Source organism: Leopardus geoffroyi, chromosome D1, assembly GCF_018350155.1.
Source record: "Leopardus geoffroyi isolate Oge1 chromosome D1, O.geoffroyi_Oge1_pat1.0, whole genome shotgun sequence".
Lineage (NCBI taxonomy): Eukaryota > Metazoa > Chordata > Mammalia > Carnivora > Felidae > Leopardus > Leopardus geoffroyi.
Genome location: NC_059329.1, coordinates 83,232,116 through 83,252,245, shown reverse-complemented (window position 1 = coordinate 83,252,245; position 20,130 = coordinate 83,232,116). Strand labels below are relative to the sequence as shown.

The window sequence follows — 20,130 nt, the reverse complement described above, 5'->3', positions numbered from 1 at the left end:
AAGTGTTGATTCTGCAGTAAAGGACATAGCAAGATTCCTGCTATTCACTAGATACTGTCCCTTTTTATATTAGTAGATACTGACTCCTTAGAAGCAAGGGATACATTGGCTATTTCTAAAAATGTTTTAATCATGGTGTATATATTTCCTTTAATGGTTTGTCCTTCTAGCTACTGCTGTTTTGTGCTCCATAAGGTTGCTCTATTCTTTGCTCCTGGAAATATAGATAGTTGTGAAGACACAATCCTTGCTGACATAGACATAAGGCCTATTGATCTTATGATTGGTAAAATTCAACCAGATCTTTCTTTCTTCCTTCCCTTCTTTCTTCCTTTCTTTCTTTCTTTCTTTCTTGTAGGCTCCTCACCCAATGTGGGACTGGAACTCCCGACCCTGAGATCAAGAGTCATATGCTCTACCAAATGAACCATCCAGACATCCAGACTTAGATAATTCTACCTCAGATGATAACAGATTAAGATTCTTTAGTTGAAACATTATATGAATAAAACTTGAGTTGAATAATTCCATTGTGGATAAATTGGTGTAAGATGTGTGTGTGTGTGTGTGTGTGTGTGTATGTATCACAATACATTTATCTTTTCTACATGAGTTTTGTTGAGAACATTGCCATTTATATCATATTATTACATATTGAATGTCTCCTTTGAGAGTTTTTTATGAGGACACTTGATAAAATGTCTCAGAATTTGGTACCTGGCATGATTTTATTATGTAGGCAATGTGTATATGAGAGCTGATTGTTCCGTGTATCAATTTATTGCCTCTCAGTTCTAAATTCATTCTTCATGGCCTGTTATGCAAAAAATGTATCTGGGCCCATTAAACATTTTTATGCTGTGCCAATTGGCATATTTTTAAGCTTTGTCAGCAGAGGGTGTTGGAGGGACATTGCAGGAGGAAGGGTTTTGCTGTCTGGTTCTCCTGTGTTCTCTCAGCTGACTCCTAAAGGCCACATGGCTTCCTCAGTGCCCAGCTCCTACCGAGTAGGCAGCTTGTTCAGCACCAAACTCCTGTAGCATGTAGTTTCTCCAGTACATGGCAACTAGAAGGACCCATTGGCCAGCAGCTTTCCCCTGCATCCTTTTCAAGCTGTGTCTGGTAAGACAAGGTCCCATGTACAGCTTTCCTGGGAACCCTAAAGGACAGATTTCAGGCAACTTCCAAAGGGCATATTGCCAGCACCGGTGACTTCTTTACAATCCAGAGAGCTACAGCTATGCCCTCTCCACAGGTCTGGATCTCATTCCTGGGAGAAAGAAGGAAGTATCTCCCTTAGGTACTCTATCTCAGTCCTAGGAGTAGTGGCTGCTCCTTATATATGTCATTCCTATGTTCTTTGGAAGTTATTTTTATTTCTTACTACTCAATATCTTGTTTCAGCCTCCAGGTACAGCTGATAATTCTTTATCTTAAACTTTCTCTGTTAAAATTACTGTGTGGTTTCTGTCTCTCTTCATTAGACCCTGACTAATTCACTACTTATCTCTTTGGCTATTTGTTTATTTAGAAAACTAAGACTTAGATTGTACATGTATCCACGTACATATAGTCACATACACACTTATATAATGTATAATTTAATAACTGAAATATTTTCTTGTATACATCATTACACATTCTATAATCTTTAGAGAAATGAATTATTTTTAAAATACTATTTATTGAGTGCTTACTATAACACATTTAAACAAATACATCTGAGAAGTTGTGGTAAGTATAAATAATTAATTATAAACATATTAATATACGTTTAGCTTTTGACCACCAATCCCTGAAGAGTCAATAATCCAGGAATGACTATTTCAGGATTTTAGCACTGCCTCCAGGGCTGCCACATTGCACAGCTGGCTCTTGTGCCTTGAAGTCTGGTTTTATTAAGTCTTCTGACTCATTGCCGAGGCTCTTTCTAACACTGAGCTCACATATGCTCTTACCACCCGCTTTGTGCTAGTGGCACCTGCTACAGCTGACTTGACTACATCCTTCTCATCTACGTGAGCAGTTCTGTTCCTTATAGGAAACCCCGCCACTTAGGCAGGAAAAGGAATGGATTTTTCCAAGGATGCTGGGAGAAAAAAACATCATCAAGAAATAAAACAAATGCCCTTCTATGGCGTTTCTTGTTTCTCCTTGTAATATATCCTCTGGCTACAACAAAGGAGACAGCTCTCAACACTTTTTCCTTTAAAATTTTTTTTTTGCTATTGACACTTTAGAAAAAGGGATGCCAGACAGCTTTTAATATCACCAAATTCAAAAGTAGCATAGTTGGAAGATCTAAATCTTGTGCCTGAAAGAAGGCATCAGAGGATTGAGGTAGTCCTTTATATACCTAAGTCATCAGTTTAAAACCAAGTACCAGCTCATAATCAAGAACAAGGATATAAATCTCAGAAATTTTAAATAGCAAAAAATGGAAATTAAATGTCCTATACTAGTCATTTATTCAAATAAATCATGGTTTCCCTCCACAATACACTGGCATACATACCATCATTAATAATAAGGTCACAGAATAATATTGAGCGACACAAAGAAATTATCTTCATGTATTATTAGATTAAAACAAAACCAGTGAATACAAATTTTATTTTTTTAGACATATGTGTATCCACAGACACAGACATATACTCAGAGCACCCATATAGGTGAATCAAAAAAAATATGGACAGTTGTTTTCTCTGGGTAAAAAATCTATGAGTGATTTGTACTACCTTGCTTATGCTTTTCTAATGTCTTCAAACTATAATAAATTTGAATTATTTCCATAGTTAGAAAAAAATCATACTTTTAAAAAAGACAGAGAAATGATTGAATTCAGACAAAATTTCCAAATTCAAGGAAAACCATAACCCTTGATATGCTTATGGAATAGAAATGCATTCTTGCTTTGCTTTCTTGGTATTCATGTTTAAAATAACACTTCCTGACCAAGACTGGTTGCTGATCTCATGGAAGTAGGAAGCAAAAGGCAATTCTATAAAGTTAGGGATTTTAATAAGTTAGTTTTAGTTGATCAGTGAATCAACCATATAAATCTCTAAGAGTACAATTAGCATGGAGAGGGTTTTAGCCAACAGATGGATGGATAGGTTAGATAGATGATGATGGTGATGAAGATGGAAGATAGACAGATGATGATGATGATGATGATGATAGACAGATAGACAGATATTCAACAATACATTTATCATGGACTCGACGAATAGTAAATTAATTTTTTAAGTTTATTTATTTTGAGAGAGAGAGTGGAGTGTGTGTGTGTGTGTGTGTGTGTGTGTGTGTATGCATAAGCAGGGGAGGAGTAGAGAGAGAGGGAGGGATAAAATCCCAAGTAGGCTCCACTCTCTGTATCAGATGCGGTGCTCAGTCTCACAGACTGCAAGATCACGACCTGAGCCCAAACTAAGAGTCTAACACTCAACCAACTCAGCTACCCAGGCACCCCAGTAAATTATTTTTTAAGCCTCATCTCCTCCATGGAAGCAGTGGTGCATTCACCTCAGCTGAGATTTTTCTTGTCAGTAAAAGGGCAATAAAAATAGCCAAGGAAATGAGTGAATGAATACTAATACACACAGACGAAATATAAAAGCATTTAAATGGTTCCTGATAGAAACTTGTGTTTTGGGTTTAAGGAGATAAACATAATTCTCTTTTACTATTTGCTATTTTAGTGACTACTTACCTAAAAACTAATCTTGATTGAATATCTGTTAGAAAAATATCAGGTGTTCAGTTAAGTGTTTTAGTAATAATAATAATTATAATTATATACATATATAATAGTAAGTATTATTATTATGTTATTGTTATTACTATTTTATTGTTATTATTATTACTGCTACTAGTTATGTATAAAATATGTAATTATATATATATGCATATAATGATATTATCATTGCTATTATTACTGCTATTACTTTTACCATTTGTAAATATTTACAATATGCCAGGTATTTTGATAAGCACTTAATCAATACCATCTTATTTAGTTTTCTCAAGTTTCCTATAAGGTAGGTGTTATTTTCAGAAGAGGAAACAATCAGAGAGACTGAGTGACTTGCTGAATGTCACAGAGTAAGTATCTGAAGCAGTGTTCAAATAAAGGTATTCGTGACTCCCAGATCTGTTCTATTTCCACCATCCTAAACTACTGATTTTCACATGGCACAGTGTTTCGGAGTGGTCTTGGATATACTGAAACTGGACGCTTAAGTTCCTTAAGCCCAAGAATAGGAGGATTATTTACAGAAATGAGTTACCGAGAACTCTACCAACATTGAACCAACAAAAGAATTAAACAAAGGGAAAGATGGGATGGGAAATATAATCAGACTCTACTCTTACTTACCAGATCCACAGGAGCTAGACAGGGGTAGTGGTTTTTGTAATCATTCCGGAGTCCAGCACTGGTAACATAGCACTATTTAGGCATAAACTGTTTTGAGAAGTCAGAAGTCTCTTAAAGAGATAGCTGTAGATAATCCTTTTTGTCCAAAGCAGTGAATGAAAGTAAACATCATTGTTGAGAGAAAAACTGTGAAAGCAGTTAGAATTCACCAATTCCAGTTGTAATTTTTCTTTTTAATATCTGCATAAAACAGGAAAATCACTAAATTATTAGTTAGAAAACTAGAATTTTAGGGCCAGTCCTATATATTACTGCAACCCCCTTCGTCTTCATATTCCTCCCTTCTCAAGTGGTAGTATGTGCACCTATTCTATTTACTTTACAGAATTTTTACAAGCTTCCAGTGACATCCTGAGCTTGGAAACATTTTAAAGAGTATTAAACATTGTGGGATAGGGACACCTGGGTGGCTCAGTCAATTAAGTGTCTGACATGGGCTCAGGTCATGATCTTGAGGTTCATGAGTTCGAGCCCCATGTCAGGCTCTCTGCTGACAGCTCAGAGCCTGGAGCCTGCTTAGGATTCTGTGTCTCCCTCTCTCTCTCTCTGCCTCTCCCCCACTCATGCTCTGTCTCTGTCTCAAAAATAAATAAACACTAAAAAAAATTTAAAAATCATGGGATATATGTCATTTTGGGAGACATTTTTTATTACAAATAATTTCTTCAGTAGGGGTCAGCTTTTCAAATAACTTATACTTGAGTGTTCCTTTTCTTATTACAAAAATAATATATCTTCAAGGTCCAAATTATGAAAGTTTCAGGAAAAATAATTTAAAGTCCCCTATGTAGTGGCAGGCTGGAGCCGCAATGTACCAATTTGTGAAAGTCAACTTGGTGCATCTCTTCCCAATTACATATTCACTGATATTGTTCTGGTAGCTTGAAATCAACCATAGTGAAATTATTTACACCATGGAAATTGATCAATGTTACAAAGCAGGGCTTTATTTTCTGTACAATTATTAAAGATTTATCTGCATACCACTGCCCATAATCCTAGGGCTTTGTCAATTTGGTGAATCTTAAATCAGATTGCTATCCTAGTAGTAAGTCAAAAAGTGAGAGAGATTCAAAAGAAAAACCAGATAGTCTACCTTCAACCTTTAATGTGTCATCATCCAACAGAAAAGGAAAAGACTATCTGAATAAACAATGAGATAACATGCTTTATGAACCCTTTTAGGCCTGCATTGGCTTGGTCCTTCGCATTAGTTGGGCATATGAAAGTGTTACACAACCTGTATGGTTTCCTTTTCCCTTCCTTCCTTCCTCCCTCCCTTCTTTCCTTCCTTCCTCCCTCCCCACCCCCACTTTTTTCTTTCTTTCTTTCTTTCTTTCTTTCTTTCTTTCTTTCTTTCTTTTTTCTTTCTTTCTTTCTTTCTTTCTTTCTTTCTTTCTTTCTTTCTTTCTTCTTTCTTTCCATCCTCCTTCCATCCTTCCTTCCTCTCTCTAGCCCTCCCTTCCTTTCTCCCTACTTCCTTCCTTTCCTCCTTACTTCCTTTCTTGCAACATCTTCCCTTCTTTCTTAAAGAATTTTAACTACTATATGCCAACAGTTAGAGGGCTTTAAGAGGTTTTGCCTGTGCCCAAGTTGTTTCATTAGTGTCACATTCTTAATGAGAGCATTTCTGATCTTGGCATTGATGACCAAGAACTAGGGTTATTAGCCTTCCCTTAGACATTTGAGTTCCCTGTTCAAGTTCCCAATTATGTTTTGTTCCAAGACACTATTTCAGTGGCAAATAGGACCTGGAGTGCCACTCCAGCTTGCCTTTTATCCCCTTATTTTATGGAACTGTTTTCATAGCTGTCACCACCCCAGAACATCAGGAACTAATTTTCCAGGGATTTCAGAAGTTCAGTGAGGACATTTGAAACATAAGACTTATTTTCTCCATACTTACCCATGTTCAGTCCATATACACAAAACTTTAAAATGATATTTTGTCCACCAGAGGGCACTCATATTGTTCCAAGTATAGAGCTAAGAATTATGGCGATTTGAAGAGAAATCTTAGAGTCAGAGAAATGAAATACCCCCCAAGACTACTTAAGCCTTCACTAAATGCCAAACAGAAGAATAAAAGTACATTTTTAATTCCATTTTATTTTCTCTCCTCTTACCCCCTCACTCTCCCCACACACACACACTCCCCTGCCCCCACGACAAAATTTTCTCAAGTGTGTTCGTTAATTCACAAAGAAGGGGGAAAAAAGAATAAGGGCTCAGGGTGAAAGTCTGTGTTCCATATTTTCAGAGTACCAGCTTTGCAAGAAGGTATATTTTTCTGTAAAATGTGGGAGTGTTCAAAGTGTGGAAGAATATCAAGAACTTGGCTTTCATAACATTACATCCTTGGTGCTTTAGGATGGTATGTCTCAAGTTGTTTTCCATCGTGGAGCTGATGACTGCATGCTTCACATGAAAGGGCTCCTGCCCTTGTCTTGGAACTTTACACTTCTCAGGCACTAGAAAAAATAGAGGCCACCACAAGACTGCGGTCTAGTGTGTTGACAGCCTCAGCCACAAGTTATTCCAACTTCTCACAAAAGCAAAATAAACTTGTGATTTCTGAGACATGTTGTGTAGCTCATTAGTGGTTTCAACTAAGTGCTGTTTATTGATCATAAGTCTCTCTCTCTCCTCAATGTAAGTAGACTTTCACCTATGTCTCCATTTTTTCCAAACATTCCAGCACTATGAATCCACCAGTTAGACCCTTGTAATTGCTCAATTTAAGACACTAGATCTGAGGTTAGGATTCCACCTCACTCCAGCTATGTTTGAAATTCCAGCCATGTCAAACATTGGCTTCATCCATTTTGGTTTTTCTACAGGGGCATTTTTATGCACACCTTTCAAAATTAGACCAGTAAAAAGACCCATTAAATTATCTCTGCTTCAGAATTGTTCACCAAAGAAAAGTCTCAATTTCTTCTCAATTTTGAAGAGTTCTCAGTGAAGCCAGTTTAGAATGATCTAAAAATATAGCTATTTAATATATATAAAACATATACCAGAAATATTTCACAAAAAGAAGAAAAAATGAAATAATTTCAGTTTTTTTGTCCATTTGGAAAATTGATGGCAAAGTAATTATCACAGAATTGCTAAAGGAACATTCATAAGCTTGACCTTTATAGCATTGACCCAAAGTTGCCAGGTACTGTAAAGCTTTGAAAAAATTGGCCCTTTGCTACTGCCAAGACTGAAAGCAAAATTGGCCCTCTTTCCTTAATTCACATCTGGGTTCAGTTTGTTCTCAGTTAGAAGAGCTTAACCCATCTTGCTGACTTGGTCTCAGTTCAGATGGGAAAGCAACAATGCTATATGAAAGGCACAGAAGTAGGTGAATATCCACTTAAGTCCTCCCTTGGGGGAAAAAGGTATTTTATTATCTTTGGATAGTCCTTATATAATTGCCTAGTATTAGAGAATCAGACGGTTTGTTGTTAAATGGTGTCTGTTGGACTTAGATGGTCCATTTTTGAAGTATGCAGTTTACTGGTCAGAAGTCTTCAAAAACAACGTACATTATTACAAAGGCTTTAAACTGGGGTAGGATTAAGCTGAAGAGAATTAACTCCATTTCCAATGCATGAGATAAGATACAGAAAGAATTCCATAATTCAAGTTTAATATGATAAATACAGTGGATATAAAAGTTATTATTTAACGTAGGTAAAGAATGGGAAATAGCCACAAGATTAAGAAAAATGTAAAGGGGCCATGATTTACAATGAATTGGGTTTTTTTGATAGTTTTTCTCATGAATGTGGCAATTACTTTGAGAATATGAAATTCTGTGGGTATGTCAACCTTAAGTTTGGAAAGATTTATTGAAAACAAGGAGGTATCATAAGACACATTGTAAGTTCACTGACTAGATGAAAAAAAGCTGAATGGGTCTCCATTTATTAAAAAACAGTAATGATAGTAAGAAGATAGTACTGCATCCATATCCATTGCCTATTTTTATCCTCCCAATGACCTAGCTGGCACCTACTCCCTTTTTCAGATGTCAGCCCAATTATCACTTCCTTGAGGAGACCTTCAAACACTTTGAAATAGATAAAATACCCTTCTCCTATCCCCCTCAGTTCCATGATAAGCTTCCAAAGCTTCTCTCCTCACATAAGTTAGAAACATTGAGATTTTATATTTATTTTTGTATTTCTTTGATAAATATTTATTTTCCCACTAAAATGTAATCTCCTCAAAAACAGATTGTGGCTAGCTTTACTCTCCATTGAGTCACCAATATCTAATACAGTGCCTGGCATACAGGCATTCCTCAATGCCTGCTTGTTTCTTTATTGAATTATGAATAAATGACCAGGTAAGGCAACCATGAAATTAATGCCATATTACAAAGTAGTTAGTAGACTCAGAAAATCCAGTTAGTTAACTCAAGATAACATGGTTATTTAGTAACAGAGCTAGGTGGGACTTAAAATCTCATCCGACTTTCTTCTCCCAATGTGTCTTATCAGAAAAAAAAAAAACATAAACCAAAACATAAATGGTTCAAATCAATACAACAAACTGTGTAAACTAACTAACCAAACTTGTTTCCCAACCAGCGTAGTAAAATAAGTTCTCTCCTACTCTCATGACCATCAGCAATATTCTGGTGAATGATTATTTGCAAAACAGGGTTAAAAATAATTCAACAAAATGATTATCATCAGAAAATCACATACATATTTTTTAAAGGAGAGGAGAAAAGAATTGTATTTTATAGAGAAAGTCTGAATCTGCTTAACCTAGGTATAAAAGAAGATACTTCCTAAAAATGGGCAGATCAATTAAGCAAGAATGAGGGCTTTTATTTTCTTTGATGTTCTCTAACAATTACACACATTTAGTTTTCATCACTTATAGTTAGGGCATCTAACAGAGGAGAAAATCATTACCGAGAAAGGAGAATAAAATTGCATGAAGCCTGCGTCAGGAATTATATTTGTTTGAACTGTTGTAACAAATAATATAGACTGGGTGACTTAAACAGAAACTTATTTCTTCACAGTTCTGAAGGATAGAAGTCCAAGATTAAGGTGTCAGCAGAATTTGTTTCTTCTTAACCTTTTTGCTTGGCTTGCAGATGGTCATCTTCTCCCTGTGTCTTCACAATTTTTTTTGTTTTTGTTTCTGTTTTTGTTTTTGTTTTTCCTCTGAGTGTATCTGTGTCAAAGACAGAGAGAACCTTGAAAGTAGCAAAACTGACTCATGTGTTAGGGAGTCTCAATGAGATTAACAGCTGACACTCATCAAAGCTATGAAGGCCAGAAGGCAATGGGATGACACATTCAAACTACTAAAGTAAAAAAAAATTAAATGAATTAGAAGGAAATTCTATGAGCAACTGTATGCCAAGAAAATTAGATAACCTAGATGAAATTGACAAATTCCTAGAAATTCACAAGCTACCAAAAATCCCCACCATAGCCTTTAAGCCCTTTATGTTCTTATCCTACCTAACAGCCTCATCTATCGTTATTCTGTATTTAATTTTTGTATTTAATTTACTGTATCTGAGTTTCTCTGGCTCTCATTCAGTTCCTGGCACCAGGGAGTATACAATGTTCTATAATTTTGACTTGTTGATTGTTCCCTTTTATCTTTTAAGGACCCACTTAAATGCTATTTCCACAAAGACACTTTCTTGAGCCCCTTATAAGTAACTACTCATTACAATAATACTAACTGCTTTACCAAAGAAAATTTCTTTTGTAATCTAGTTTCCAATCAGTTCCATGTTCCAGTAACCATGTCCAAAGTTCTTTCTTAGACAAAATTCTCAAGGCTGATTTAGGTTTTTGCTTCCAGGTTCCCAGAACAATCTGTCTCAAATTAATTGCAGATACCTTGAGACCAGTTGAAATCAAAGACTTGGGTGGGAAGGTCACATACCTTTAATCTGATCTTTACTCCAAGGTTATGTGTAAATTAGCCACTGTCATTCAAAACCTCTTTAGATCTCATTTGTTATGGTTTAGGGTCTTGAAGTAGGATTTTTTTAGAGGACCTAAAATTTGAGATTTTCCATATTCCTTTATTGTATGAAAACTATCCAGTTATTTCTGGATTTATCTTTATTTTTCTAGTAATTTGAGTGAAAAATGGAAGTGAGAGCCAATTCACATGATCATTCTGAATCTTTCTAACTACATACCCTAGAACAGAGTTTCTCAACTTCAGCATCATTGACATTTTACAAAAGATAATTATTGCATTTCATTGATTTATCCTATACATTACTAGAAATTTAGCAGCATCCCCTGGCCTCTACCCATTACATGTCTGTAACACCATCCTCATCCCCAGTTGTGACAAACACAAATGTCTCTAGGCATTGCCAAATGTCACCTGGGGTACAAAATCACCCCAAGTTGAGAACTGAAACTACAGGCTCATTAGGTCCATCTTCTGCCTTCAGGTTATCACAAGCAATACCTTTACCAAACATCTGTTCAAATTTATAGCATAGGCCTCCATTTTTCCAATCTTAAACTTTTCTAGCTTCCTAACACATTACTGAGAAGTCAATGTCACCTATTTTAAATATTTGTCATAGATAGTATTGCATTTCGATTTCAGAATTTTTTTCCATATTAGTTATAGTAATTATAGCTTCAGAATAAACAAATACCAACATTACTGTGGCTAAACCCAATATAAATTCACTTCTTACACATAACAGTCCAATTCTGGCATTTGGTGGGTGGCCTTCAATGCAGGGTTTCAGAAATCCAAGCTGCTTTCAATGTGTGGTTCTGCTGTTCTCAACACATAGCTTCAAGAATCACCATGCTCATGTGTTTCCAGCCATAAGCAAACAGATTATGGAGCATTTATAAATGGGATTGTATGGGTTAGACTGAGATACAAAGAAATAAGTTTTATTGTCATCTCTAAGTGTCTGTTACTTTTACTCATTCTTGTGTTATCCTGTACATCCTGTCATTGAGCCCCATACTTTTTCTTCATGCTATTTACTACATCTATAATAAGGTAATTATTTGAGCAATATAAAACTATTGGTTTATTATCCATCTTACTTCACAGGCAGTATGCTCCATAAAGACCAGAACTACATCCACTTTGTTCAGTGTTTGTTTGGTCCCCAAAACCTAGAAGAATTTTTGGCATTTAATACTTTCTTAATAAATATTTGTTAAATAGATAAAGGAATGAATAAATGGATGAATGAATGAATAAATGATATATATGACCCTTGATTTGGATATGGCCTAGTAAATCTTTATAAGACATTATTCTTTGCAAGACACAGATCCAGGTATTGGTCAACAAGAGAGAATGACTGGCTGACTTAGCAAAACAGAAGAATATTCTAATGATGGAGGGTGAGGATGGGATGCAAGCAAGCAAAAATTAGAATTCAATGCAGTAGCCTAGAGCTTTCTTCCTGAATTCATTATCTCATGCTTACCCTGTTTAATTAGAGTACTAGCTGGTTCTGCTCTTCTTACTATGGTGAGGAGAAAAGGGGTTATGCAGTCTTCAGAGCCCAGCTTTTACTAATTGTATCGGTTCCTGAGGCACCTTCTGCCTACCTATGACAGTTGATGTTGTGTGTTAACTTGGCTCGGCCACACTACCTAGATATGTGATCAAACATGATTCTGGATAGTTCCATGACAGTGTTTTTGGATGAAATTAACATTTAAACTGGTGGACTTTATGGTGGGCAGAATGTTGCCCATAATGTGGGTGGGATTCATCCAATCAGGTGAAGACCTAAATAAAACCAAAGACTGACTACTCCCAACAAAGAGGGAATTCTGCAGCAGACAGCCTTTGGACTTGAACTGTTTGGCTTTTCTTTGGGTCTCCAGCCTGCCAGACCAGCCTACATATTTTGGACTGACCAGCCTCCATAATCATGTGAGCCAATTACTTAAGGTAAATCTCCCTCTAGATATAGATATGGATATGGATATGGATATGGATATGGATATGGATATGGCTACGGATACAGATATGGATATGGATATATAGACTAGATATACAGATATAGAATAGATATAGGTATATGTTGTGTTTTTCTGGAGAGCCCTAATACACTACTCATGTACATACACTGATTCCAGACTTCACTCTAAGTAACAGTATTGCCCTTATACTTCACATGAATACCTACTTTCAAAGAGTTTGCATGGAGTTGTAATGTCTGAAGTGAAAAGAGATCTTTAAATCTTAGTAATTAGGTTCCACTTACCTATTCCCAAGTGAAATAAATAAATATATCATTTTCATCTCTTTATCTCTTGTATATTAAAAGCTTTTTAAAAAAAAATAAAAGTTTTTAAGTGTGTTAAAGAAATGAATGAATAAATTAATAGCTGAATATTTATCTGCTAAAAATGTAAGAATTCATCACAAACCATTCCTCTCACTGGCTCAAAGCAAGGGAAATCCTAGTGTAACCCCCAAACTACCACCTTTGTCTACTTTTCCACATTTCTGATAACTTTCAGTACACTGGGGTTGTAGAGGAGACTTTCAATGTGTCTTCTTAGAGAACAACTCAGCCACTCAAAAACAGGGACTGTGCTTTTTTTTTTTTTCTCCTGTAATAACACTGTGGAGAGCCAAATGGTAAATAACACATGGTGTTTTCCAGCATGGACTGACCTGAGTTTAATTTCTAGCTCCGCCACTTATTAGTAATGTGACCATTCAAGCATTAACTTTCTCATCTCTAAAATGGGGATAACAATAATACACACATTATAATATTGTAGTGTGAATTAAATGTGATCAAGCATACAGAGCATTTATCAAGGGTGCCTGGGTGGCTCAGTCAGTTAAACATCTGACTTCGACTCAGCTCATGATCTCACGGCTTGTGAGTTCAAGTCCCAGCTTGGATTAGTTCAAGTCCCACATTGGGTGAGCATGAACCCTGTTTCAGGTGAGCATGAACCCAGCTTCAAGTGACCCCCGTTCTCTCTCTCTCTCTCTCTCTCTCTCCCCACTCCCATGCTCACTTGTGCCCTCTCTCTCTCAAAAAAAAAGGGGGGTCTTATAAAAATACTTGGCCATAGCAATAATTCAACAAACATAAACTATTAATAGCTGTTATTGTGTCTGGAAAGGTGCCAAGATCATCATTCCAAACAATCTTTAATCAAAAGATAAACTAGGAATAAAAACTGCACTGAAATGACAAATCAGAAGAAATTGAGGAAGCTGAAGAACTTGAAAAATCAGGACCTGAGTGAAGCAGGCAAGTGGAAGATGGCCTAAATGAATTATGAAAAGAGTACTTTTGTCTGAGGAACCTACATTTATCTCTAGAATGACTTTATTTGAGCAAACCAGTTTATCTAAAGAGACCAGAGCTAGATAGACAGTGACAGTATCCTAAACACTTACAAGAGGTAACTGGGATGGCTGGATTCAGAGAAATTATGTACTAATGTCAATTCCAAAGCCTACACATCTCAAGAAAAATGCTTCCTCCTGCCTATATTAAGACCCAGAACTTCCTTGCCTTGCATGCTTTCAGTGTCTGATCAAACTATTAATGATACAACATTCATTTTACTGACTCATTATTACACACCTGTCCATAAGGGTACCATTGGAAAACAAATGAAATACTTAAACTGGGAAAATAAAAGCAATTTTAATTAAAGGATTCTTGCCCAGGTTGTGGAGAGCAGAGAGCATATAGAGAAATCACATGGGATAATTCACTACCCCAAAGCAACTGACAGAGGATCACCATCACTATTCCTAGGCCTGAAGGGACAAAATGAGACAGTCATGGAGGGAACCTGGAGAGACAGAGAGAAGAGAGTAGAGGACAACTGACAGAGCTATGACCTTCACTTGAGAGAAGCACCCAGCCTGAGGATGTTAAGGAAACTAGAGTGATAATACCAAAATAAATACCTCATTCTACTCTGTCTCCTGCTAATGGTTCAACCAAACCCAACCAGATCCAGAGGATAAGAGAGCCCAAGATCATCTCTGGGGTTCAGAGAAGGGTGGAAAGGATAGAGAGTAAATCTGTAGGGGCCACAAACATCAAATATCCAGCACATTGCCCTATCTTCCTAAAACTCTGACATTGTTCCAGAAAGGACTAACCTCATATGGCTGTTCCAAGATAAAGCTAACAGTCTTCCTTAATAATTTCATCCACCTCACAAACCTGTACACACAACTCTTTCCCATCAGGGTGAAATTCTTTTACATCTGGTACAATTTGGGCTTTTCTTTTCTCAACTAGACCACCAGTGGCTTCATGCCCCCAGACCTTGGGACAGGCTCTGACATGTCAGAATTGTCTGGATATGTCTATGTTAAGACCTCCATGCTGAGACCTCCATGATACAATAAAATATGGTAAGATGTACTTAGCATTGAAAAGTGACCGATAACAGTGGAATCTTCCTTTGATGAGTTAAGCATATCAAGAATATGTAGGGCCTCAGGTCAGGATTCTGAATGTCAATAGTCATTGCACAAAACTGAATAAAATATAATTCTGGTTTTATTTTATGGAGTTGATTATTTGCATCCTGGATAAATAGCACTTCACTGCATGCTCCATGTTAACAGCGTCTGACATTTAAAAAAAAAATTTTTTTTTTGATGGTTTTGTAAACCAGCCTTGAAATTCCTAGTTCTCAATACTGGCCAGAACCCAAAATGGAAACTGAGAACAAAGAAAATAAACTGTTTTTATAAGTCAGAAGGCAGCAGAGTCAGAAATCATGAGCGAAGTTGGAAAACATTTTCAGACTGGTTTTACAACTCCTGTTAGCCTGGCTTATTGATATTACCACCCAAATTTACCTTGACTGAGCTTTGAAAACTTTTGAAGTTCATCTCCCTAAATGAATACAATTCTAAACTCCGTGAAGAATGTTAAGTGTTATTCCTCCCCAATATTAAACTGAATTGAAATTTTATACCATGTTGGAAATCCTAACATCAAGTTTAAAGAATCACATTGAAGCCATTAATTACCAGATACTACTCAAACCAAAGAAAAGACTCATATATAGAGATGAATAAAAGAACTCATGGGTGGCCTAACACTAAATTACTTACTTGGAACCATTATGGAAGCAATGTATCTTGGGTGGCAAGTCTAGCAGTAGACAATATGAAGATATTTTCAATCACATGTGCTCCATGTGCCTTTGTAACTATTATTGGTCTCCCAAGGCCTTCACTCAGGCCTCCTGATCACCCAATTCTCTCCTAATTTAAACATTCCCAGGTAGGAAGACTTCCTTATCTGGCTAAATAAGAAAGCTTAAATACTCACTGTATTCCTTTCTAGATAGTATACTAAAAACTGTTTGGTGTTTTAACTCCAATTTGTGGCTTTAAGGAGAATCAGCCATGATGGAAACATCTGGACAAGGAAATAAGGGGAGTTTAGGTTTTCGTTTCAATCCTATCACTAATAGCAATGGTCACCTTGGCATTACCACTTTACCTTTCCAGGTCTCAGTTTCCTCTTCTGTAATATGCGGGTATTGCATTATGTCGGTAACTTTCATGCTATTTTTCAGCCCTTGTTCAAATGACATCTTACGTGGAAGTTCAATATACAAAGCTGAAAAAGACACAGATATTCTGGTTTGAAGGAAAAGTGATTTCTACCAGTTCTGTACACTTGACCATTACACTTCCCTGTATCTCTTAAATTCACTTGGCATTCAGAATATAATCTTTGGCCTGTGTTTTCAGCTCACCATTCCTGAAGTTCTTATTAAAAGCAGACCTTTACAGAGGGGAGATGGGGGAGGATGGGAGAAATAGGTGAAGAGGATTAAGAGCACAATTATCTCTATGAGCACTGAGTAATATACGAAATTGTTGAATCACTACATTGTACACCTGAAACTAATATAACACTGTATGTTCACTATACTGTTATTACATTTAAAAAAAAATCAGAACTCTACAATGGTATTGTAATAGTGTTGTATGATGACAGGTGCTAGCTACCCTTGTGGTGAGCACAGCCTAGTGTATAAACTTGTAGAATCACTATGTTGTTCACCTGACACCAATGTAACATCGTGCATCAACTATACTGCAATTTAAAAATAAATTAAAAACAAACAAATAAAAATCATCCAATTAATTTTGAATAGAAAAACAAAATAAGGCTGAACTCTGGGCCCCAACCCCATGATCAATTAAATTAGCCTGTATAAATAGAGGTGGGGTTCAGGAATCGTTCAACAAGCATCTTAGGTGAATCTCATGAACACAAAAATTTGAGCACAGCAAAGCACATTGAAAAGCACCAGGCTAGATACATCTGAAGTCTTTTCCTACTTCAACACTCTAACATTGGTTGTTAATATGTAAGTCTGACAAACCCTTTGAAATCTGATGAAAGCAATAAATCTTCTCTTTGAGAAAAGTGCAAACACACACATTTACACACATGCACACACATATACACAAAGACACACACATGAAATTTGCCTAGAATTGTAGCAAGTTTAAATACCCAGTTATGTACCTCCCCAATGTCCATCCATGGACACTCTATGGGCCTGTAGCTAAAACCCCTATGATATCTATGATATAACAGTGATATTTTAGGGTGAATGTGGTTATTCGTTAGAGAAAGAGCCCTTCTGGGATTAAATCAAATTCTCTTGACTGCTGGATATTGCACTAAATTAAACGCTCTTCCAATTTATGACCTGTAAACCAATTTTCAACTTGTTAAAAATATTTGATTCTCCTTCTTTTTTTTCTTCTTCTCCTTTCTTCTCCTTTTCCTCCTTCTTCTCCTCTCCTCCTTCCTTTTTTTTTTTTTTTTTTTTTTTTTGGAGGGGGGGAAGGCCTTTCTTATTCACCAGGATAGTGTCATCCTGAATTTTCCTCAAATACTTGCTTTACTACAGGTATGAGAATGAAATTGCTAAACTTCCGCAAACCAGCTGACACTTCCCAAGATTCTGCTGTAAGGACTGTTCAGTTCCTAACTGGTTTGCTTCTCAAATTGTATGCATAGACATTCCTGCTGTGGAACAAGAGGGTCATGTCTTCCAACAGGAATTATGTGGCCACCTCATTGCTAGAAGCCCAGACATTCTTTTCAGAGGACCAAGGGTGAGCTTGGAATTCATTTTCAATCTGCCGAACAATAAAACTGTGGTGGCGCCAAGCACCCCTATAAAGGGCTGTTCCATAAATATTCATGGACCATGACAAGGAACAGGATGGTCTCTCCCCAAACGTCTGCCTCCATTTTTCACAGTGCCACCCAGATATGCCATGTGAAGTGGGAACTCCAACATACAATATGGGAGAAGCTCTGTACCACCTACAAGATTTCTTTGTGCTGTTTTTCCCCCTAAGCTTTCTCTTGCAATTTGAGTGACTTTGGCTTTCATTCTGCTGTTGGCCCGACAGCAAAAGCCCCTCTCCAAGTCCACTCCCCCACCTACTATTCCCAGTCAATAGGGAACCACTTAACTACATGAACATTAACTAATTTGAAGTTTGCTTTTCATCCCGGCACTAATAGGAGAGGAGGAATGTGTTTGTGTTTGCAAGTTTTCCATATGGGTTAAGTAAAGATTGTTTGTTCAAGTTTGAAGCTTGGAAGAGAAAGAAAAAACAAGGCCCATGTCTCATCTTGTCCTTTGGAGGTAGGCAGAAGAGCCATTGTTCCCAGTGCAGCTGAAACCTGTGGGCTGAGAAACCACTGGAGTCTCTTCTCTGAGGCTTCTGAAAAAGTTCCCCACAGACTTATCATTGTCAGCAACCGTGGCGGGATGTTTTGTTTTGCCTTTCATTCCTTATTTATTGCTAAAACAAATGGCAATGACAGCTGAGAATGGAAAGAGTGGCAAGAAGGAGTGAAATATAGGAATAAGGCATTGATATAAACAAGAGAAGTTGCTAAAAAGGGAAAGGAGTCCCTTGTCCTCTAAAAGCTCAAAGTGCCTTTCATCATCCAGCAAGACTGGACCGAAAGCAAAATTATTTTTAAAGGTAAACGGATAAGAAATGACTCATCCAGAATGCCAGGGCATACTCCCACCCACTCCCACAAAGAAAATGTTGCCTTTTAATTATTTGTAAGTAAAACAAGGCCCAGAACAATGGGAAAAACTATGTGTGAAGGTAAAAATTAGGATTATATAATATTAAAGCAGAAGCTAGAAGGATTCTCAAAATATAATCCCAACTTTCATGATCTCAAGGAAAACAAAATACTTTTGGAGCTAAGAGTTTCCCCCACTTCTTGGCTGGGCCAATGCCAAACTAAGGATGCTGTTATTGATCAGGGGCTTATAAGGGATTCTGGGATTTTGATCTTGGCTTATTTGTTTAGTGGGATATGCAGCATCTTTCATGTATTTCCTTACACTATAGTTTTCATAACAAGGCAGCAGTCTCTATTTTGAATTCAGAATATTTAATATTCAGTAATACTTAAAAAATGGCAATATAGAGATAAAAAGCTTCAATGTCTCCCCATCACCAGAACAATAGAATCCTTGGTCTTCAACATAGTCTGCATGGGCCTCTGCAAGCTGACCCTTGCTATCGTCCGAGATCCAAGTCCTAATATTTTGCCTCTTGAAATTTATGTTACAACAGTTTCAGGAACTCTAATTTCCTCCAAATGACTATGCTATTTTAGGCCTCTATGGGTTTTTCCATGATGTTCTATATCCATGGATGGCCCTCTCCCTCTACTCAATCTTTTGCCTTTCCCTAATCCTACCTGTCAGGTGTCATCACATCTACAAAGTTATTCTTAACACCCCAAACTATTCCCTAATGTGGAATTAGGCACCTGGGCATGGCATCCTCAAGAGAATTACCAAATTTATTGAAATAACTTATTTTTGTGTTTATCTCCTCTACTAAATCATGTGTTCCTCAAGGGCAAAGATGATGTCTTACTTAGTGTCCTCACTGCCAAGCAAATTATAGACACTTAATTGAATGTAATCAAACAAAGGAAGAGTAGTATAGAATAGAAGGGAAAACACTGAACTTAAAGTATAAAGACATTATAGGCAAGCCTGTCTTGCCTCCTTAACTTACCAGCTGAAGTAACATTATTGTTGACATCTTCTATCTTCACCAGTTGCCAGCACAGTTCCTTGGTAAGCTTTTGGAATGGTTTGTGTAGCCTAGCTCTACGTGCCCAGTGCCCTCTGAGCTCCAATTCTGAGTATCTGCATAGATTCTTGAATGTGAACAACTTCATTTTCCAACAGCTGACATCTAGGATGCACTGACCCAGGACCAGACAGTACCCATATCTCCCTCCCCTATCAGTCCATTATTCCCACCATGATTATTTAGATGACTGTCTTAAATTTGAATTTCCTGTAACGAGAATGAAAGAGAGATATATATATGGTGGTTTCACTTATTTGACTGAGTCTTATTTATTTCTCCTTTTTAAGAACCCAAAATCTTGCCTGAAACATAGGATACACTTGATGAATAGGAATTAATTACTTAAGTATAACTTCAATGGTCCCTTTCAAGGCTATGATTAGATATTTTGTAGCAGAGATAGATAATTGTTTGCCCAAATGTGTGCTCCACCCTTCATAATGTCAAGTCATTGCTGGGAAGAGGCTTCTTAGCCAGAGACTACATTTCCCAGAACTGTTTACATCTATTGTGTCCATGTGACCAGTTTT

General features: G+C 36.8%; 1 long non-coding RNA gene across 1 annotated transcript; it reads right to left on the bottom strand.

The window, feature by feature from the left end:
* Positions 1-8,704: 8,704 nt before the first annotated feature.
* On the bottom strand, positions 8,705-12,764 carry LOC123601528. Its single transcript, XR_006714149.1, has 2 exons — positions 11,136-12,764; positions 8,705-9,625 (listed from the first exon to the last, which is right to left on the bottom strand). It is a non-coding gene; the product is annotated as an uncharacterized LOC123601528 (long non-coding RNA).
* Positions 12,765-20,130: the final 7,366 nt, after the last annotated feature.